Genomic DNA, 25,062 nt, shown 5'->3' on the forward strand with positions numbered 1-25,062 from the left:
CTTTTTAGCATATATGATCCATTTTTTCCGAGAAGTGGACCAGGGACCGATCTATTCGTATTTACGGTCCGATTTGCTTAAAATTCTGTACGTAGGTAGCTTTTTAGCATATATGATCCATTTTTTCCGAGAAGTGGACCAGGGACCAATCTATTCGAAACAATCTTATTATGGTCCGATTTGCTTAAAATTTGGTACGTAAGTAGCTTTTTAGCATATGTGATCCATTTTTTCCGAGAAGTGGACCAGGGACCGATCTATTCGAAACAATCTTATTATGGCCCGATTTGCTTAAAATTCGGTACGTAGGTAGCTTTTTAGCATATATGATCCATTTTTTCCGAGAAGTGGACCAGGGACCGATCTATTTGAAAAAATTGTATTTACGGTCCGATTTGCTTAAAATTCGGTACGTAGGTAGCTTTTTAGCATATATGATCCATTTTTTCCGAGAAGTGGACCAGGAACCGATCCGTTCGAAACAATCTTATTATGGTCCGATTTGCTTAAAATTCGGTACGTAGGTAGCTTTTTAGCATATATGATCCATTTTTCCGAGAAGTGGACCAGGGACCGATCTATTCGAAGAAATCGTATTTATGGTCCGATTTGCTTAAAATTCGGTACTTAGGTAGCTTTTTACCTGGATAAGCTTATAGATTCCTGTTTTCCAATTTTAATGCAATTTCGAATATAAATAGCTTTGAGCAACGACCATATCAAGGGGCGAATTCGTCACTAGGGCAAGATTTTTTTGCGCCAATCAGAAACAACGGATACTGTCAAAATAAAATTATAATCTTATCTTACTAATATTATAAATGTGAAAGTTTGTATGTTTGGATGTTTGGGAAATCATCACGCGGAAACGACTGAACGGATTTGCATGAAATTTTGTACGCAGATAGCTTATGGGCCAGATTGGTTAATAGGCAATTTTTTTAGAGTTGCCACCTGTTAAAAAAGTTTAATTTATTTAATATGCGGGAACGACTGAATGGATTTGCATGAAAATTTGCACACAGATAGCTTATGATCTACAGTGGAAAATAGGCAACTTTTCTTAAGAGTTTCCACCTGTTAAAAAAGTTTCATTATATTAATACGCGGAAGCGACTGAATGGATTTGCATGAAATTTTGAAGGCAGATAGCTTATGACTTACAGTAAAAAATAGGGTAATTTTTTGGAAGAGTTGCCACCTGTTAAAAAAGGTTAAATAAATTAATACGCGGACACGACTAAACGGATTTGCATGAAATTTTGCACACAGATATATTATGACCTAGGTTAGAAAGTAGGCTACTTTTTTTAAGAGTTGCCACCTGTTAGAAATGTTTAATTTAATTAATACGCATAAACGAGTGAACTGATTTGCATGGAAGTTTTCACACAGATAGCTTGTGAGCTACGTTGAAAAATAGGCTACTTTTTTTAAGAGTTACCACCTGCTAAAAAAGTTTAATTAAATTAATACGTGGAAAAGTCTGAACGGATTTGCATGAAATTTTGCAAGCAGATAGCTTATGACCTACAGTGGAAAATAGGCGAATTTTTTGGAAGAGTTGTCACCTGTTAAAAAAGTTTTAATTAAATTAATACGCGGAAACGACTGAACAGATTTGCATCACATTTCGCACGGAGATAGCTTATGACCTATGTTGGAAAATAGGCTACTATTTTAAGAGTTATCACGTATTAGGAAAGTATAATTAAGATAATACGCGTAAATGACTGAATTGATTTGCATGAAAGTTTGCACACAGATAGCTTATGACCTAGACTGGAAAATATACTACTTTTTTAAGAATTGCCACCTGTTTGAAAATGAAATTTTGCTCAAAGATGGTTTATGACCTGGATTGAAAAACAGGCTACTTCCTTAACCGGTTCTCCGATCAGAACGAAATTTAGTACACTTACTACGGATTTCGGAAGGATGGTCTTAGACTGAAAGTAAGTCCCATAACTCAAGGCCCCTCCCACAAAAATTGGAATTTTCATATTACATACATATCTCTGGAAGTATTTGTGGGAGAGTTCACTTGGTATAGTGATATCTATGTGAAATCAAAGTTGGCATTATTCGACTGATGTTTTAATCAGTTAGTTAATTCGATTAAATTCAATCTGATTAGAGTTAATCATGATTAATTTTAATCTGACTAAACAGTTAATCGTAACCGCGATTAAAAAATTAATTTTTAATCATTAACTCTTAATTCGATCAAGTAGGTTTGGTGCTTAATTAAGTTATGCTGGAATTTCCCTGTGCACACAAACCAAGTTAATCCGGTATGGCTAAGTCGGGTTTCCTTATCCATCTAAGCAATTTGGTGTGCATTTTCATTAAGATATATACCAACAAACGTTTTAAAAACTAGGTTTGTAAAAGTTCCCAGTTTATGTATTACTAATAACAATAATTATAATTTTTTTATATTATGTTGTTTTTATAAGCGTAAAATACAAAATAATTATTATAACTGGTGTTTGGTTTCAAACTCGGACAAACTAGACAAATTAATCAGATTTTATTTTTAATTGGATTAACGATTAATGTTTTAAATTAATTAAACGTAATCGCAGCCAGCGATTAACGATTCAAAAAATGTTATCATTAATCGTACAGTTGATAACGACTAATTAATTTTAATCGTCAAACGCGATTAACATTTTAATCGTTAATCAGATTAACAGTTTTCCAACACTGTGTGAAATCATGTTCATATTCACGGAGAAAAATCGAGGTTTTTGGATAAGAGGCGTAGCACCTCCCATACTGACTGAAAGCTTCATAATGCATATCCCTTCAAATGTTTGGGGTAAAGTACTCAAGGTTGGTATGGAAATACATATGTATGTATGTATGTGAAACTAATACCATACTTATGGAGAAAAATGAGAGTTATTGGAAAAGGTGATGTGGCAACTCCCATGCATATTGATTTTTCTATGCCGCATATCTCTGGAGGTGTTTGTTGCAGAGGACGGGAGCTTGGCACCGAGATGTGTATACAAAAATAATTCCATACTCATGGAGAAAAATTTGCGTTATTCGAAAAGGGGGCATGGTACCTCCCGTACAAATTTACTTTTATACTGCATATCCCTAGAGGTGTTCATGGTGGAGTACTGCACTTGGTACTGGGGTATGTAAAATCAATTCTAAATTCATGAAAGAAGATTAGGGTTATAAGAAAAAGGGGCGTGGCACTTTCTGTGCAAATTGACTTTTTCTTGCCACATATCCCTGGAAGTGTTTGTGGAAGAATACTGGAACTTGGTATGGAGTTGTGTATACAAAATGTTTCAATTGCTCATGGAAAAAATGTGAGTTATTTAAAAAGGAGGCATGTCTCCTCCCATACATACTAAACATTTCTTAATACATATCTCTGGAAGGATAGAAAATCTTTGGAAGTATTTTAAATTTTTTATGGAGGTTTATTTTATAAGTGCCGTACTGATAGAAAAAATTTCATTTAATGGAAAAAGGGAGCCGGGTTCGGCCTTATAATCTAAAGCTCTCTTGAGGCATTTGCTACAGTAATGAGAAGTGGTATTTTATCAAGGCCAGGTTACTAAATTTGAGTTGGAAATATTAGAACCCGCCGTAGCACTTCCAAGAAGGTTACATGTTTACGCGTTGTATACCTGGAGCCATTTTAAGGTAAACTTAGAGGGATTGATATCTTTCGTATGCCTAGCGCGCAGACGAGATTTTATAATTTCATAGTTTTAAACGGCCTAAATACCTTAACTCGCTTAAAAAACAACGAGCTATAACGAAATGGGCACAGAAATAAAATCTAACATTATTAAATTATTTTTCTTATCTGCATAAAAGCGCGGGGTGAAACCCGCGGGTATAACCTAGTATGTATATGTTTTTAAATTAGGTAAATTGCTCTATAGGTACGTTCGTTTAAAATCTCCAGTAAAACATGCTCAGCAGCGAAATTCCTGTGAAATGGTGAAATGTGATTTCTTCTCTCACAAGAGACAAATATCCAGTATAGTACAAGCATAGCAAGTAACACAAAAACTTTACAAAAAAGAGTTGCATTTAATGCAATCATAGTTTCACTAAGATATTTTGCAAAATATTTAGTCTTTTCTTCGGTTTATATTATTACAGCAACTGTTTACTGATTTTAGCAAGTCTTTCGTTTTTAATAAACACCTCGTATTTATTTGAATGAAGTGGAAAAAGATGAGTATGTTTTCATCCACAGTGGAATTTCGACAGAATTTGGCGAAGTGCCGTGTTTTGACAAAATTGTATCAAAAATGTCGATGTAGTACCAATGTACTTTTGAGATTAAAAATGTACCAAAAAAGTACAATTGTACCATCAATTTCATCACTGGTATGCACTTATGCAATGAATTTTCTTTGATTAGCTGGCGCCGCTACTTCTACTGAGCGATGCGCGCACTTCCATTTGAAAAATTTTAGCATCGCATTTGTTCTACTTCAATTTGCTTCTGCTTTAGTTTGGTTCTACTTCAGCTTTGTTCTGTTGTTCTTTTTCCTATCGTGCGGCATTCGTTTGTATGACAAAACCTTTCGTGAGTGTAGCAGTTGCTTTGTTATGGGAGTGAAGGAGAGGTACAGTGCCTAAAATGGGAGCTGATGGCTTGCAAGCGATTTATGTAGTGCTTGTGCAGCTGTTTAGTATTTACATTGAAAATGTTCAAAGATTACCAGACATTGTGGTAAACGTTCGAAAAGTATCTTCGATATCCAATATGAATGTCGTTTAAATGAACATAAAGCTCATTTACATCAATGCTGTCATAATTCAAAAAGCAAAAAACATATTTTGTTCAAATGAGCTACTGGTAATTGGTAATTTTTATTTAACATAGAAAGGTTTTTTCCGAGTGTATTTCTGCCATGAAAAATCTTCTCATAAAATCCATTTGTCGTTCGGAGGCGGCGTAAAACTGAAGGCCCCTCCATTTGTGCACCAACATCGAGGCGCACACCACAAATTGGAGGAGAAGCTCGGCCAAACACTTAGCAAAAGTTTAAGCGCGAAAATATTGTTATTATTATTTGAAAAGGTAGATGCCATTGTGCTCGGTTAAGAATTCTTAAATAATTGGAAAACGAATCCCTTGCCCCACCTTCGAAAATAAATGGGGTAGGATCGTAGTCTTTGGCTCAATAGCTTGGCCATTCTCCAGCATAATGGAGCCTTCGTTATCCAATGTATCCTAGCTTCGTTGTAAATACGAAATCCATCCCATTATCGAAGGCAATTTTTGTGGAAGGGAGCTTATCTTTCCTTTAGAGAACGTGCTTCACCACATTTGTTTCTCGTTTTTACATTTCCAATTCCTTTTTAAAGTAAAGTGATTTATATATATGCGCCAAAATATTTGCTTTTAAAAACCTTGAATAAGCCTCGTTGCTATAATATGTTTTTCAGATCAGATATCAACTATTAAACAAAATGTGCACTGGTGATCAAAACCGAGTGCATGTCCGACATTTTATTACATACAGTAGTATACATTTTTTAATAAGCGGATTGCTTTGAAATTTTCAGGAATTGGTCCTTGTTTTCCATGAAATATAGCCTAGTATACAGAAAAGCCATCGAAAAAGTTTGAGCTGTGGTCAAGAGGGGATTGGCATAGCAAAAGCGTGCTCCGAGTAACATGGAAGAGCCTTGGATGCGAGTAAAATTATAATGGGGTAATATTCCAAGCGAAATCATAGAAAACTCAGTAGAGAGCGTTCTTGGCCTTATGAAAATCGCAATTTAAAAGAAGGGAGTCTCCACATTCCTGTTGGTATCAACCTTCAAAAATCTCAAAACAGAAAAGTTCGAATCGGAGTGAATAGAGTGGCCTTACGTTTTTGCCGTGAATCGCTTGTTTCTTGTTTAACCTTAGCTTTTCTGTATACTAGGCTTTATTCATTGGTTAATAAGGACGAGAATGCTGATTCCGCGCTAGTCGGCTTATATTTCGGGGTCACCTTTTATGTGGATTGAGAAATGCCAGGCTACATTAAAAGTCTTCACAAAAGTCGCCACTAATTTAACTAGAGGTTCCGTGTGGTTTTTGTAGTTGTTCAGGCTAATCTTAAGAAACTAAGACTATCCAAACCATCGGCCTGGGTCACAAAAAGCCATCTCGAGCTTCAACATTTTTCAGACGAGCTCCGGTTTAGACTTTGATTATTTTATCGACTTATTGCTTTCTAATCGGCCCCCTGGTGAAGTTCCTGGGCCCTCGGTAGGTGTTTTAGTATTTTCAAAATTCGCCCGGTATCGCAAACACTCTGTTCGCAACTTTGATTTACGAAGAGCCCCAGCCAGACTATACCTCGGGATATGGCACTTTGATGCGTGTCTGAAAATATAAAAGGAAAAGGTTCAGGCAGAGATTGTTAGTGAGATACATATATGTAATGTATTTTGACGTGCTTAAGGGTGCATTTGCTTTCAGCAAGTGTATGTTCGAATATTTCCAATGGTAGCATGCAAGCATAAATTGCTTGCTGAGCTCAAGTTCCTTGAATGAACAGGACGAAAATTGTTTAAATGACAGGGCTGGAACTGAGCCCCTTCGGAAAGTATGTAGATAAATACAGTTCCTAAAGGCGTTGATTTTCTTCTAAGTGACCACTTGCTAATCTACGAGTAATTGGCCTTTACATGAAAGCTTTAGGTATGCAAAGTTGTGTAATATTTTCTAAAAACATGTGCAGTTATAATATGCAAGATTTTCGTTTCAATTTATAGATAATTGCATAATCTGTAGTAATTAAGGCCATACAATAGTATTTACACATTATTTTATGTTAAACTGTGGAACCACTTAAACTACGGAGGCACCCGGTATGTTGGGAGCAAGTAGATAACCATAATGTGCATAGGATTTTCACATTCACACATACACACTTGGTATGTATGTATGTACGTACATGCTAAGTCAGATAAGTCCTTTGCTTAATGCTGTACTTAAGTTGCAATGACAACTAGTGAATTGTTATTGTTTCTATAGTTGATTGTACAGTTTTTGTTTGTGGGAATGGTATTCTTTTGTATTAGTTAGGTTGCGCTAATTGAGGGCTGACATAAGCGGATTTTTGCAAAATCCGCTTAACCAATGCAACAAAGAGTCAAAGGTAGATACAGGTACCCTACCGAAATATCTATTTAAGTAAACCCATGCCAACTGATCCCCGGAAATTTCCGTAAATCCTTGATATTAAAAAAAAAAATTACATTATTGTAAAGTTGGTCAAACGTCTAATTTTTTATTTTATTTTTGGAAAAATTATTTTCATATAGAGACCTAACCGCCAAAATAACCTAAGCGACATTTTTTATTTTATTTTTTTTTTTATTTTTGTATGCAGAAATGCGTGCTCTAGCAATATTTGTGTATCAAAAAGAAAATTTTGAAAAATAATGTCGCTTACGTTATTTTGGCGGTTATGGCTCGATATATCATTTTAATTAGTGATGTCTGGGCCACTTCATAAGTTACTAAAAATGTTTTAATATTTAATGATTTTTCTATAGCATTTAAACTTGGTCTCAGACAAGCAAACAAATTATTAACATAATTCAGGCTGTATAATTTTCATAAAAAATTATAGGTATGTAATTTTTAGATTAGCTTAATTTGTGAAAAGTACAATGCTTGATTTAAAAGTTCCCCAGAGTTCTCCTTTTGGGATGGTTTCTCACAGTAATGTACTCATTGTTATACATATATACTTTAGGATAAAGTTGCCCATGTTTGCCCATATTCATGCATTTAATTGAAATCTGCAAAAATATGAAACCTGTACGGTGCTCGAATACCTACTTTCGAGGCCCAAAATCAGTAAACGGTCAAAGCGAAAAAATATTGCTTGCTACTCTCTTATACATAAGTGCATATACAGATGTAGCTGCTTTTGATGCTGCTGATTATAATTTGATATTTAAGAAAACAAAATAGCGGATCCAATATGGCGGACTAAGTTGGAAAAAAGGTAGGATTTTCGTGAATATTGATGTATAGGGGTTCTAGATGTCGTTGATAATGTGTATTGTATCAAATTTTCACAAAAAAAGAATATTTGGCGAGTTCAACATGGTGAAGAATTTTTTTTTTTAATATCTGGATTTTTGTGATTTCTTATTTAATTACAAAATGGAGGAAGTTGTTATTTTCTCTTTATACATGCATTTACCTTAAACTATTTCTTAGGCGTTTTATTTCAAAGATGATGTTTAAGCACAAAAGCTAATAATCGATTATGGCACCCGTTATTATAAGGCGCTGTAATCTCGCGCACATCAATCAGTTCATAATCGACAGTTATTAAGTACACGTAAGACTTAGCAAGTGGTGATTTCTGAGTATGTATTGTAAAGTATTTGCGTGCAATAATGTAAATTTGTACAACATAAGTTGTTTAAGAAAGAACCCCCATAAAAGTATAAATTTTCACGAAAATCCAATCCAATTTTAATCCGCCGTTTTGTTTTTTCTTTTGAAATGTCACTATCAAATTCGGAATCGAAAAAATACAATTTTCACGAAAATCCAAACATTTTGCAACTATAGTCCGATGTGGATCCCACCATTTTCTTTTTTGAAGATTGGATACGATGCACGAAATCAAAAAAAACGCGTGGTTTTGTGTAGGTATAAACAAGTTATACAAGTCACTTGGAAGTGAAAAATACATGGACAATGAAAACATCTGATGAGGCAGCTTAGTTTTCGGGTGAAAGATTCTGCGATTGGCATTTCCAATAGGCGTCAGTTGGCACTGAGGAGAAACGACTGGCATGCTCTTATGGACTCGGCCAAAAACGCTTAGGCGGTTACAGCGCCAATCAATGAGAAGATAATGCTAAATTTCTTGAGTCTAGGAGTGGGCAACTGGCCAACTTGCACCCTCCTTTGCCGGTGTCCTTGTTTTTACAAATATCCATTTCAAATATTGTAAGGGTCAAGCTTGTGTACTGAGACCTTTGATGCGGTCTACTATGTATACTTGACACTACGTACATATGTATGTGAAGACTTTTAGTGTAGCCTAATCCACAAAAAAGGTGACTCCGCCACAGGAGCCTCAGTGTGTGGCTATTATACCTGGAAAATCTACCAAAGACCAGGTACTCACAACATCCAACATTTCTATTTGATAATTTCACAGCCGCTTTCGACTGAAAATGTCGTCTCTAGCTCCGTGGAAAGGACCTCTCCGAGCCGTTTGATACAAAACTCGGCTTCAGACATGGAGATGTTGGAGAAGACAATAAGAGCCGCAGAAGTGCACCGCCCAAGCACACTTCTTTACAAGAAGGTGCAATTGTTGGCATCTGGCGACGACGTCGACATGATCAGTAAAAACAAGGGCTTCTCGGAATTAGATAGAGAAGCAAAGCGAATGGGTCTTGTGTTGAACGAGGACAAATCTAAGTAACTCCTGTCATCAGTGAAATCAGTCAGAGCATAAGCGTCTTAGAGCCCACGTCAGGTTGGCAGTTATAAGTTTGAAAAAGAAGAGAAGAGTAACCAGAATTAAAACCAAGGATGTGAACCGGATGAAAAATTTGGTCGGTTCGGTTCAGCGGTTCGAACCGTTTTTGTATTTTGGGACTGGTTCGTCAAAGTGGTTTGTTTGGTCATTGAATCGGGTTCTCGGTTCGGTTCAGCGGTTCGGAAATAAAAAAAAAATAACTCGCAAGTTTCAGTGTCAAGTGCCAAGTGCCACAACGCGCAAGGTTAAGTGTCAAGTGTCTGTCAAATACGATGGGTTGTTACGATGGGTTGTTGCGATGGTGGTTACATTTGATATTGCTACATGGTAAACAAACATGGTATATATTACCATATTTAACAAAAAGTGGGTAAATTTATCTATTGAAAATTGTCTGAAACGAACCTTTAAACCTTTATGAAAAGAAAATGGTTCAGTTAATTAATAGAAGAAAGCGGTTTTCCGGTTCAAAACCGATTCACGTCCCCGATTAAAACCAACTATAAGGTCGGTCTTCGTCCTGCAGAGAATGACTCTTGCCAACAAGTGCTGTTTTAGATTGAGTGGCAATTGAGAAGTAAATTTATCTCTCGTCGAACAAAAATCACACTCTAAAAGCCACTTGTCTTGCCCATGCTGTGGTATTGCGCGGAGGAATGGACAATGAAAACATCTGATGAGGCGGCTGATGGAATTTTCGAGACAAAGATTCTGCGAAAGATTTACGAGCCTTTATACATTGGCGACGGCGAGTACCGCAGACGATGGAAGGATGAGCTATATAAGCTTTACAGCGATATCGACATAATGCAATGAATTAAAATACAGCGGCTACGCTGGCTAGGTCATGTCCACATGTCTGAAAGTATTGGGGCGGTTAGAGCCCCAAATAAAAAGAAGGGTATGCCTAACTATTATCATAAACCTAGACCACGGCTTTTAGCTTCGCAGATCAACTCTCGGAGTGACATTCAAACAAAAAGTGTAAGTGGTTTTCGATAAGGCTTAAAAAGTGATTAAGTGGATTTTCATTTTAAACCGAACCGAAGCAAGCCGAACCATAGTTTGGAGTGATATTTCAAAGTAAAAATAGTCCAGTTCGTGGTTCGGTTCGAAAAGGCGACGTTTCTGTTCAGACTCGGTTTGCGGCCCTGCTTTCAACTAAGTAATTTCACCAAAAATTTGCATCGGCTTCTTTCCCGACTAGAACTGACAGCCCAATTCATAACAGTCCAGAACAGAGTATAAGATAAAGGAAAGTCCATAAGGTAAAGAACGATAAGCTGGTTCCCCATCAGAGTTTTCGTGCAGTTCCATTTTTCCTGCAGGGTATTTAATCCTATATTATTTTGCACACACATACATACATATGTACATAGACAGAAGAAACATAGGGGAATAACGCAGGTGTTAAATACTTTAAACTAAACATTTTTGCAACCTCTTACCCCTTCTCACAACAAGTTTGTTCTTTCTTTTATCTTTCACCTTATGAGCTGGGCAAATCGCTTTCATTAGCGCGACTAAGTACTTGCCAAACGCAAAGGAGCCGCCGCCACATATGCCACAAATGCTTTAATGCAACATTTAGTGTCAACACAAATGCTTATTTAATGATTTTCACAAGTAGATAGTTAAGTATTTACTAATGCTTGCACAAAGTATGTATGCACAGGCTTAGTACTATGCAGAGTAGTTAGCACTGAGACATAGCCAAATGTGGTTGACCCATTTGGTTGTAAGGAAATACGTATGTAAATATGTACTCGCATATATTTTTTAAACAAAGTCCAAATTACTTATGGTTGCTAGTTTGCTGGGAAGTTAACATGGCTTAAGCATTGGCACCCGGCGAAGTAAGATGCGCATGCTTATGTATGCTTGAAATTATGGTCAAATAATTTAAAATGTAAGCGTCCTGGTATTTTTTCTATATATTTTAGTTCATAACAGTTACACATTTTCTTTCGTCCTCCTTTCACAGCCTTTCACATTTATTTAAAACCGTATCGGTACTTCCTTACACCTTGTTTCCGCAATTAAATAATCGACTTTTAATTATTGTGATTGTACCTAAAATATTTTACATTTGAGAAAACTCATTTGGGCTTTAATATTTACAAACAAACGTCTTATAACGGATTGGCGACGAAAAATATTCCGAAATGAATTTTCATGAAAACCAAATGCATAATAATGGTCATAGATTACAATTTTTGTTCCCTTTCTTTTCACATAGATTACAACTATCTTGAAAAATAATAATAAACGTACACTATAATGAGACTGAACAGCATGGTACTCTAGTCAAACTTTCGTTCTTTCAACAAATACGCTCGATAGGAATTCAAATGATATATTGAGAATGATCATCCGACTCTACGATATACGCCCGTTCCCCAAAATGCACGAACGTGTAGGACCTGAGCATAGCCGGGGAACCCAGAAGCGCCATTGCAACGTAGACAAAGCAAAATTAAATTTTACTTTTCAAACGGGCGATAACTCTCTTCAAAACATCTTCAAACTACAACCTGCTTAAACCTCTGTCTACACCTTTTCAAGTTTATAATGAGAAAATGTAAATTCATATTGAGAAATCCCAAACTGATAATGAGAAGCGTAAGTTCATATTGAGAAAGTACAACTTTATAATGAGAAATGTAAATTTATATTGAGAATATGTAAGTTGATAATGAGAAATATAAAATCATAACTATGCGACAGTCAAAATCGGGATGGGATGAAACCAACGGGAAATGTTATATCGGCCAAAAACAAGTTATACGTGGCCCGGCGTTTCGCTGGGTTACGTCTAGGAGTCGAGATATATCGATTTGAAGTTAGTAACTATCATATAGGGGAAATATTCTTGTCAAAATGAGATACCTTCACTTAATTGTGAATAAAAGCGAAACGCGTCCATCGCTTTTCATGATCTATGTCTCATTTTGCTTAAAGGTTATGTGACTTTGCGTGAAAGTAATACGACTTGCCTTTTTTTCCGTTCTGGATTTTTTATGAATTTAAAAAATAAAAAAATTTAATATTTTAGGCAAAAAATATTTTTTTTCTTCATACATTTATTTTTACCGGCAAAACTGTAGATTATATAGAAAAACGTTATATGAACAGATTAAAGGAATTGTAATTTTTAATTTTTTTAAATTTGTTTGACCAAAATCGGACTAGTGGTGATCGAGTTATGTCAAAAAAAAAAGACCACCAAAGGTGACAATTTCCCCTATATGATAGTTACTAACTTCAAATCGATATATCTCGATTCCTAGACGTGACCCAGCGAAACGCCGGGACACGTATAACTTCTTTTTTACCGATATATATATACCCGGTAGTTTGAACCCTTCCCGATCACTGACCCCTACCATTTGTCTCACAGTGTAATGAGAAAATAAAAACTGATAATGGGATATATAAATTCATATTGAGAATATATAAATTGATAATGAGGAATGTAAGTTCATAATGAGAATATATAAATTGATAATGAGAAAACGTAAATTCGTAATGAGAAAATGTAAATTGATAACGAGAACATAAAAAATTATATCAATGAAGGGCTACAAGTACATTACTCTGGAGTCTGCGAGCTAATGTCGTGATATTAGGTGAATTAAAGCAAGCATCAAAGGACACTGCCAAAAAAATTTATAATATATACAACCCGAAATTACAGTTGGACAACGCATTTACACCCCCGCTGTGTGTGAGCGCCCCCGTTTGCCTTTTTATGTGTAACACTTCAGCTGTGGTTATTGCATCAATAAAGTGGACGTTTGGCCCTCTGGAAGTAGGGAGCTGTAGAGTGGCGCGGTGGCCAATTTTTTTTATCGGCAACGTGACATTCGGCAAAACAAATTAATATTATGTTTCATCCTTCCATGCTATATGTTTACCACTTTCGGCTCGTTTTAATTTGTTATCCTACGAGTTTATGGTTATTGGTTGCGTATGGACTTTTTTGCACTGTACAGATTGCCCCCGAGATAATTTGCCACTGCTGTGGTGCTCAATTCTACATTAAACTGGTTTTGTACTTTTATTTTTAATTGTCCAAGGGTAAAACTGCAGTCACCTTCAAGCCACGATAACATAGTCATCACGTTGTCTTCAGTCAGCTTTTTCGGTCGCTTACACCTCTTGGTTTTGCTTCCGTATCTTAGCTAAAGACCCAACGATAGGCCTGAGTGTACGTATTTTCTCATTATGAATTTACGTTTTCTCATTAGCAATTTATATATACTCAATATGAATTTACATTTCTCATTATCAATTTGTATTTTCTCGATATGAATTTATATTTCTCATTATCAATTTTTATTTTCTCAATATCAATTTACATTTCTCATTATCAGATTATATATTCTCAATATGAATTTACATTTCTCATTATCAATTTGTACTTTCTCAATATGAGTTTACATATCTCATTATCAATTTGTATTTTCTCAATATGAATTTTCATTTCTCATTATCAATTTGTAAAGGTGTAGTACTCATATTGTTATACATTTTTTCAATTACCATTTTCCCTTAATTCAAGTTGACTTTTTAAACAGGTGTCAACCCTCTTACATGTATTTGGAAATCATGCCTTTTTAAACCTTTTTTATTGATGCCCATCATTTAATTATTCATTCAACTTTAATTAAATAAAAAAAATTTATTTTTCAAACTAAAGATTTCTTAACACTTCAACCTTTTCTCAGCGCTTTCAGACAAACTATCCTAATTCATGCGGTCCTATTTATTTCTTAACTTCATAGTTTAACAGCTTAACACACGAAAAAATAAGTGTGAAACTGAAATCGTCTATATCTTTTATAAAACTATGTGGTTGTTTATGCTTGCCTGGTTATCAGGCTATCTGGTTAAAAATAATTTTTCTGTAGTGTATTTTGTTGTTGTAAAACAATATATATTAAGAAGACAATATGTAGCTCCTAACCCGGCTGCAATTCAATATTTAGCAGTTGGTTGTAGATTTCATATCTGGTTAAAAATAATATGCTAACCATATTGTCCTCCTAATGTATAAAGAAAGGCTCTATCTATTTTATTTCTTTATGGAGTAGTTATACAATTTTATAAAACTAGAGTTCTTCAGTTTTTCATTACATTGGATTTCAAAAACAAAGAACAAATTTTTTTTTAGTCTTTAAGGACTAATCTATCGACTTTTTCCAAGAGCTTCATTTTAACAGAAAGTGAGTTAGGGCCTTTCTATATTAAGCTAACACTATGTACTAGTATATTTAAAATTTCTAGTCTTCAGCTCATCGCGAAGTTGCTTGAAAATTGATTCAAAGTTTGTACTCATATCTGGATAGACGAGAAAGCGAATTGTTATAGTATGTATATAAACGTGGCAAAATAGTGCTAAAAGTGTTAAATAACTATTTGATGAGGAGTTCAAGCTTAAGCTTTTCAGTAGTTTCAACTTCGCCATGAAGTAAAATACATACATAAAGAAATGATGTATGAATGGAAAAAGTAAGTCCTATACTAAGCAGAATTGCGCTATACAAAATATAGTTCTTAGAACTTAAGTAGCATATGTAGAAAACCTCAAAGGTACAGCCAAATACCATAAAATATGAAGAGCCTAAACGCTATGAAAGTAGTTTTTGGAATAACAATACAAAGCTAGATTCCTGCATAACTAAGTAGACCTTTCTTAGAAGTCAATAATAACATAACAATGCTAAACTATCGGGATTCATTTAAGTATGCAACGTAATACAACAATCCCTCTTTTGAAAAGCCGCAAATGATACGAAATATTCTTTTCCTCGCCTACTAAGTATTTTCGCACATTTCTCTAAGAAAGATTACTCTACATTTACGCCTACCTGGTACGCCCGCAATGACTTTGCTGTGTATAATGTGCCTTTAACATCCTTAGGTAAAAGCAATTGTACATGCGTATGTATGTTGGTGGCTGTGAGCCGCATTCATCGGTTGTACATATACATATGTACACACATTGCACATATGTACATACATATATACTTATATATGTTTGCCTAAGTAAAACTGAAGGCCTTGCGAATCCTTGCTGCTACCATTTGAGTAGATATGATTATTTTCGAAACTAACCAGGCAAGCGATTTTGATTTATGACTTACAAAACCAAAAACACTTCAATTTATGTTGCAATGTAGTAGGTAACGAGTACGAGTATGTGCTGAATAAGCATGAAACCGTTACTAATTTATGTTGGCATTGAACAGCTGCCATATCTTGCCACAAACAAACAGAAACGCACTCTCACAGTGAAAAGTCTAACGATATTGATGAACGGTTTCTACGTTAATCTATGAACCAAAAGAACTAGCAGTCCTTAAATACTATTGTTAAGTACACAGGCGCACACATGTATGTACATAAGTACCACTGCGCATGAATGCACACATTTAGGCCTACTTGCCCTGTGGCAAATCTTCATGGTCAATTTAGTAATAAACTGATGCCATAAATTAAGAATTACGAGCTCACACATTCATATCACTTCAAATCTCGTGCGTGCACATGTACGTATGTATGTATCTCCTGAAGCATATACACAACAGATATAGGAATGATGGAGTCACGCTTAGAGTGCAAAAGCATTGAAATTGATTTGCGCTAAATGTGCCGCAGAGAAACACAGCACCCTCGCCAAACGCGCCCTCCTCCGTATAATGAAGTAGGTAATATACGTACGTTTCACTCCCTCTACCCCCCATTCTCCATTCTATGCCATGTACAATGATCTCTGTTATGAATTTGTGTGGTAATAAAAATCGATAAGCATTGAAAAACTCAATTTAGTGTCCATTACATCCGGAGATATCGTCAAAACGATGTGCGGAGTAGGTACTCGTTACGGGTGGCGGAATGGTAATTTTTGATATATGAATTGGACGGAGAGGTGGCGGCTGCATGTTGTGGAAATCATTAGGCGAACAGTGACTATCGAAATTTTATGGCCTAGTCAGAATATTTATGGAGAACATAAGAGAAAGATACGATCTAAAGCAACTCTTAATGTGTGACATCTATGTATGTATGTTGCTATGTATATATATATATGTATTGCGATATAACAGCATAATGGCTTTTTATTCTTTCTTTTAAAGTCTTGAAAGTTTTTCGCCGCTTTTTACCACCTTCATTTATATTTTAATACTTAAGGCCAGTTTCTCTATGTCTGGTTAACACTAACTACAGGTTAAACATCGTTATCGATGTTATCGACTCCCTGTTATATGTTATACTATATGCGCATATGTTATCGCTATTAATTGTCTCCGATGTCAAGAATCAGTTGCTTGTTTTCAGACAAGAGCATGGCCTTCCAAACTAATTTCCTTCTCACTTTTACCCTATCTCAGCACATTTTCAATATATTTGCAGTTAAGATAGGGCGTTTTGAACCAAGTTGTGAGATAGGGTGTTTTTCAATCAAATTCTGAAGTGGGGCGTTCTTGAAAAGCGCTCCCCCCGCCTGAAAAGCTTTAGCCTGGAGTTCTACTCTAAGTTATTCACTTCTTTGGCCGTGATCATCGACGTTTCTGTGCCATGCAAAAAGTATCTGTGTTCAGTCAGCAGTCTTTCAATCCATTATATTCTGTGGAATCTACCAATGCATTTCAGATTAGCAGAGAATCAAATTTAAGAAGTCGCTAAAAAGTTTGTGTTTAGTGAGTGCGGTCAGTGTTAGGTTTTCCATGAAGAGGACGCAATAGCTCTTAAGGTTGCAGTGCTTTTCCCCGAAAATTATAATAATAGATTTTCTAAGCCAGAAACTACACCTATGAGGTCCAATTAGTTGGTACATGGAAGTGTTCAGTTATTCACACATTATTATCGATTTGACCATAGACATTAGGCAAAGTTTACTGAGTTTCCAGTGTTCGGGAATGAATTCGTCAGCCTGCGGCGGATCCAGGATTTTTTTTGGGTAGGGTGATGGGGGTTTGCGGGAAACTTTGCCCCTCATTCTTGTTACTTTAAACGAATAATTATTGAATATACAGTATCGGTAATATCTATAGTCCGTCATTTCAAAGTGATATTGTTTACCCCTTATGTTTAGTTTTTTTATTGTTAAGAATTTTCGATTAAAACACAGTTCATTCTCTTACAAACCCCATATAAAACAAAGTTTAAATATTTTTTCTCGGAAGTGTTAGAATTTTTTTGAGTACACAATTGTATAGCCTATTTAAATCTTGTTTGATAATGTGCAAGCTTTACGTGGCAAAAATTACCATCCATCCTGACGTATTGCCACCTAAGTTTTAATTTAAGAGATTTAAGAACGAAGTTTTTCATGCCTGAAAGGGATTAAAACCTACTTGAGAAATAAAACAGGTAAAGAAAAGCTCAACGGTCCTGCACACATATACAAATTTTTCAATTGAAGAAGTTTTAGAAGAATTTTCCAAAAAAAACCAAGAAAAATGTTAACTTCATTGATTTATAAGTAAAAAGAAAAAATTAATGTATTTAAAATTGACTGTCGTCAGCTAAAGTTGAACATAAAAGCAGGTATGTGTGCCCCGCAAGCGTTTCGCTTCACTTCATTATTTCAAAATCTACTTTGCCTTGGCCGAGTAAGGGTTTCCTTCACCAACAGCGCCACCCATCAGTATCACCAATAACAGACGGTGAGAAGTGTTTTCCCTCTATCACAAGGGAATTTTGGTAATCTGTAACAAGATTTCCATCGTCGTCTATAGGGACCAGCACGGGCCATGAAAGCATTTGTTTACTACTTTGTTTTCTTGTAGAACTTTCCAACTTCGTTATACAAGCTGTTACTGTGTCGCTGGCAAACATCTCCTCCACAGTGGGATGAGGAGTTGGGAGACAGGGATGGGCGATGATGAGAAATCATCGATTTTGTCATCGGTGATGACATCGGAGGGTCAACATCGATTCTCGATTTTCATCGACCGACAATCATCGATTTTACACAATATCGATATCATTCTAAAATACGGAATTGTTCCCGTGCTCATCAGAAGTAAGCCGATCTATTGGAAGCGTTCATGCAATTTTTAACATTGTTTATTTTCATAAATTTTTTCCTCGAAATTATGTTTAAGAGTTTCAGATTTATTTAAAAAATTTTATCAAAAAACTCAAAATCAAATCAAATATTTTACTACCTTCGCCTTTTTTATGAATTATAGTTTTACATACGTACAACCACGTTCAGGTATATCGTCACCTGAAATTCAAAAGTCGTAACTACATATGTATGCATGTATGTATGAACAGTGAATATCTGGAATCATCGGCACTTCGATTATGTGTGCAAGGTATCGATGTGCCGATGTTCTACATAGTCCGCAATCGATTATAAAACATCGATATTTTACGCCTTATCATCGATAAAATCGAATATCAATGAATATTGGACATCCCTATTGGGAGATGACATCTATGTATTGCTTATTAATTTTCCGGTTACAAATTCTTCGGTAACGTGCAGAATAGACCGGAGTCGGCGTAAAACTGTAGGTCCCTCCGCTTTGTGTGACAACATCAAGGCGCACCTCACATGTCGGAGGAGAAGCTCGGCCAAACACTAACATATGTGTAAGCGCCAATCTATTATTATTATATTATATTATTATTATGGGGTGCATGCAATAACACCAAACGCAATAATTCCAATTACTTGGACATTAAAAAGCAGTTTCAGAAGTGAAATAAAGAGTGTTATTTTATTATAATTATATTTTCTAAACGGTTATAATGCCACCAGTGCATAATTGCGAAAGGAGGGGACGGGGCGGGGGAGGCGAGCGGGACGTCGTACGTGGCGCGGGGTGGTGCGCGAGCGCGGAAAGCAAATTTGTGTTATTCAATTGGGAAATAACACAAATTTGCGTTATTGCCGTTTGTGTTATCTCACCCCCCCCCCGTATATTAATATGTATCCTAACTTTATCGAAAGGCATCCAAGTGGCTTAATAATTATCTTCATGTTGGTCTGGACTGCTAACTACCACTCATATCAGCCTCTTTCCATTATTTAAGATAATTGCATAAAGTCTGAATTCTCCAACGGTGTCACATTTTCCATTGGCTTAAAATTTTTTGAAGTGAAACTTCTTTAGCGGCGGTTGGTTGGTTGGGAGTAAATTGGCAAATTCAGCGGAAATTGCACACGGAAATGGTGCAATGGAAATGGTGCAACGGAAATGATGCAACGGAAATTATTGGGGCTGAAACAAGTGCTTCTTGAGTGTATGGTATTAATTTAACAAAAAATTGCTAATAAAAGGTTAAAGAATAAAACTTAGAAAAATACCAATACAAGAATGAAAGTAAAGGTGAGTACGTACATAGATAAAGAAACGGATAAAGGCATAGGCAAAAATAAAAACAAAATCAAATATGCGTAAAGATAAAGGCAAAAATGAAGACCAAGGTAAATTTAAACACTTTACTTATATATATAAGGGCAAAGGTGAAGGGGAATATGTAGATGAAGAAAATGATAAACATAAAGGTAATAAAAACAAAGATGAGGATGAGGATACCGATGACAGTAAAGATGAAGATAGGGAAAGAAAGATTAAAATAAAGGTAATTGAAGGGGAAAAGATAAACAGAGAGACACAGAGACTCAATCTGGGAACTATTTTGGGATTTTAGAAATTTTCGGGATTATCGAGACATCTATAAAATAATCCATATTTTTATCGGTTTTGTTATCGATATTTTAATCGATTTTGTTATCGATAATTTTATGGATTTGTTATCGATTATCGATATCGATATTTTTAACTATTTTGTATTTTTTTATCGGTATTTATCGATTTTGTTATCGACATTTATCGATTTTTTTATCGACATTTATCGATTTTGTTATCGATATTTATCGATTTTGTTATCGATACTTAGCGGTTATTGTTGTCGATATTTATCGATTATGTTATCGATATTTATCGATTTTTTATCGATATTTATGGATTTTGTTATCGATATTTATTGATTTTGTTATCGATATTTATCGTTTTTGATATCGATATTTATCGATTTTTTATCGATATTTATAGATTTTGTTATCAATATTTATCGATTTTGTTATTGATATTTATCGATTTTTTACCGATATTTATAGATTTTGTTATCGATATTTATCGATTTTGTTATCGATATTTATCGATTTTTTATCGATATTTATCGAATTTGTTATCGATATTTATCGACTTTTTTACCGATATTTATCGATTTTGTGATCGACATTTATCGAGTTTGCTACCGATATTTATCGAGTTTGCTACCGATATTTCTCGATTTTGTTATCGATATTTATCGATTTTGTTATCGATATTTATCGATTTTGTTATCGATATTTATCGATTTTGTTATCGGCATTTATCGATTTTGTTATCGATATTTGTGATTTTGTAATCGATTTACCTACGAATTTTATTATCGATGTTGCTGTTGAAATTTTTATCGAATTTGTCATCGATTTTGTTATCGATTTGTTATCTATCGGTTTTTTTATCGATATTTTGTTGGACGTTATTATCGATTTTGTTATCGATACAGTATAAAGATAAAAATGAATATAATGGAAAAACAGAGTAACATGAATGTTAATAAAACGAACAAGGGAAGAGGTAGGGATTTAGATAGAAAAAAGAGAAAAAATATAACATTAAGCAAAAGCAGATGTGTGTATGTATACATTGGTTATGAGACAAAATAGATAAGTAAAGTAAGTTTCACTTCTCTAGTGTGGCCCAGGCGCATTTACTTTTTTTTATGGGTTCTATACATGAAATAAGCTCCCACTTGTTCGAGGATTTTTTTCGCTTTTTTCTTTGGAGATATGATCTGTCAAAGTTTGCATTTTTTCGTGATTCTGACTAATCATGTACTTCACCAAATCGTTATATCTCTGCCCATCGTAGAGACTTAATCTTAACGTCGTTTTAAACCTAAAGAAACGGGCTTAATATTTCTATATAAAAGATGGTCAAGATTGTCCTAAAGCTAACTTAGCTATTAACAGTTGCACTTTTTGAAGTTGATTTGCACAGTGAAGACCAGTAAATTAGGGATTTAAAATTATACCATCGTAATTCGTGTTTAATTCTCTATAAAACACATGGTTCAAAAAATTGGCGTTTTTCAAGAACTATTTTTAAAATATTTTTCTTTATGACGAGATGGTTTATTTTGTGAGAATCAACTATTTTTTGTAATTTGTTTTCGAAAACATAGTCATATCTCCGAAGAATAAAAAAGAAGAAAAAATTCCTCGAATACGTGTTAGTTTATTTCATGTATAGAACCCACAAAAAAAATTTAAGCGAATCGGAGACATGACATAATTTATTTAACGAAATCCGTTCGACTTAAAAAAGAATGGCTCATATACTACATATATAAATCACTTCTTTTCATTCGACCGCAATTTTTATATCATAACTTCATTATTTCCTTTCATAAATTTTGAAATTTGCTTTTTTATATTAATTAAATTAAGTAAAAACTAACAAGAATTTTATACTATAACAATCTAAAAGAAAGTGTTTGCATTATAAAGACCCATAAAATTAGTTTTTAGTTGTAATAACTTTTAGCTCCTTACATACATAGAAAACCAAATTGCCTGAGATTGAAATTATGTATAGGGTATTCCATTGTCGCGGGTGGGACATTTGTACAGCAGAAAAAGTATTTATTTTTCAAATTTAAGTATAAAGTACTAAGCATTCTACATTTCGATAAAGCTACACCTAGTTCACTAATATACGAGCTATTACCAAATACGAAAAATATTCCAACATGATTTTATATGGGAAAATTCTCAGCTGTTTCTTCTGTCACGGGTAAGACAAAGAAAAGACACTGCTTTTTGGAGAACATATATTTTACGGAAAGTCTGCGAATTCACTTAACATTTCTATCTGAATTAGAAGTTTTACTATACAGAAAGGAAACAGCAATCCTAACAAATAGGGACACGATATCGAACGGAAAGTATCGATATGGTACTCATTTAAAGTATCGCTGTAAAAATATCGGGTACCCATTAATATCGGAATAAAAAGACTCGATATCCCAAATATCGTTGCCAAATTCCAAAAAAATTTCTTAACATTGGTGTTGTATGTAGGCCGCTGTGGTGTAGTGACTAGAAGTGTGCAAACCTCAGAGTGTATTTCTGCCAAGAAAACCAGCTTCTCATAAAAAAATACAATCACCGTTTAGAGTCGGCGTAAAACATTAGGGACCCCCTCTATGGCACAACACCAAGGCCACGCGACAAATGGGAGGGGAAGCTCGGCCAAATACTAACATATTGTGTAAACGCCAATCTATTATTATTTTTACACGTAGAGATGTTGACTTAAAACACCGAGGCCGTGGGTTCAAATCCCGCTACATGCAATCTAAACTATAGTACAAATTTCTCTTCTTTAAAGCCCAATTTATATCGGGAAGGATTGTCAGTCACATGCAGCCTCAATGCGTAAGTCGTAAATTAGGCTAAATTGTACGACTCGACAACATTGGCATTGTCACACAGTGCTGCCAAGTTTTTCCGTTTTAATACACTAGTCGAGTGGAAATTTTAGGCAACGACGTGAAATTATCGATATGATTCGACCCTCGAAAAACGACTTGCATTCTACACGACTCTCGCAATGAGGGTGATTGTCTTATTAAATTGAGTTTTAGACATTCGATACGATACTAGGGTTCTGGTACTCGATTCCAAAAAATATCGCTTGAAAACTATCGAGTAAAAAATATCGGTATAGAATGCCAAATTCCCGTGCCAATAGAATCGAAATTCGTGTCCCTACTAACAAAGCACAAACCATAACAAGAATTAGTTGTTTATATCTAAAAAATTCAAAATTCTCCTGTCACGGGTAGGACAGCGGATGGGATACGTACGATTTTCTTCATGAAATCAAGCTTCTAGTGAGATCTATGTACATATATCAAAGGGCTTAGGTATGATAAATGTTAGAGACCAAATACAAGATCAATTGACCCACTTTTATCACAGTAGAGTCATTGTAAGACTAACGAAATACTGCTGCCCTCAGGATCTATTTTAGGGGCAATAGTTATAGCAAACGAAAGCTAGAGTTGAGTTATTTTTGGAAAACTGATTTTATGGACAAATCAGGCTCAAATTTAGCTATACTTTGGTGGAACCATAGAACGTCAGAAAAGATCTTGTGTATCGATGTCTAATCCGAAAACTTACCTGCATTAGAATACTTGTACATACATACATATATACGTATTTGTCAATAAAGGCTATTTATTAGATTGAATTTATAAGTTAGGCAATCTTCTAGATTTTCTTGGCTCGAACTTTTGAGGTAATTGTTAGTATTGACTTTTGGTTTGTTGTTAAGCAAACCCTCATCATAGAATTCTCTGGCGTCTCTATGATAGTAATGTTTACCGTGACTTTTCGAGTTGGCCACGCGAAATTTTTTACTACATCGCTTAGCCCATCAACAGTATTATGGTGCTTAGTCAACCGGAACTTCAAAGTTTTGTGGCATTAAACATAGGTTTGAAAAGTTAAACTTGTTTTTTTATTGTTAGGCACCATGAGAAAAAATGTATAAGTGATTGTCACGGGCGGGACACGATAAAACGTTTCAAAATCTCTAAAGTAGGTACTTATAATATAAAAAAAAAAATGGAGTAGGGCTCCATAGTATAAACACACTCTAGTTATGAAGTTATAGAAAAATCCCTTAAGTAGTAACTAAGCAATATGAAGTTTAAAACTTTTTTGTCACGGGTGGGACATGCAAAACCGTAGTGATTTCATCACATTATATAATTTAAATGCCTATTTTTCTTCAATGCCATGTTGCTTCTTTGGGACGAAGAAAGATCGAGGCATTTATTCCCCTCTTCAAAAAAAATAATACCTTTGTAAATACTAGATTTTGCAGAGCCTTCTGTATTAAAATATATAATCGTATTCAATTACTTTTCTAATGTTGAAGTTTTGAGTGCATTTACAGTGTAATAAAATTATATAACTACATTTTTTCTTCCAAAATACGTTAATTTGAGGTATTTAGCATTGATTCATCAAGCATTCCATGTTCAATAAGTTACTTTATAATTGGGCACAAAGTTTCACGTACTCATGGAATACCCCGTATGCAAGTGCCACCGAATGCACGTAATTTATAATTACAATTTTATCGACATGTAAAAGTTTTCTAATGAAATCGACAATGGAATAATAATTAGAAATTGTTAGTATGTACTACAATCGCTGTAGACGTGGCAAGATTTAGCTTATGAGGTAAATTGGAAGGTCTAATAGGCGCCAAATGGATAATAATCATAATGATATGCTGAAGAGCTGTTAAGAAAGCAATTTCGAACTCATGAAATGCATATGGAAAGTAAATATAAATATATATACCCACATATTTACATACTAGGAATGTTGCGTATGTGGGATTTTAGACATCCGCATTAGCATCCGCGCTTACATCCGCGTATGTCAAATATTGAA

The sequence above is a fragment of the Rhagoletis pomonella genome, unplaced genomic scaffold (genome assembly GCF_013731165.1).
Source record: "Rhagoletis pomonella isolate Grant_MI unplaced genomic scaffold, Rhpom_1.0 Rhpom_scaffold_00003, whole genome shotgun sequence".
In the NCBI taxonomy this organism is placed as follows: domain Eukaryota; kingdom Metazoa; phylum Arthropoda; class Insecta; order Diptera; family Tephritidae; genus Rhagoletis; species Rhagoletis pomonella.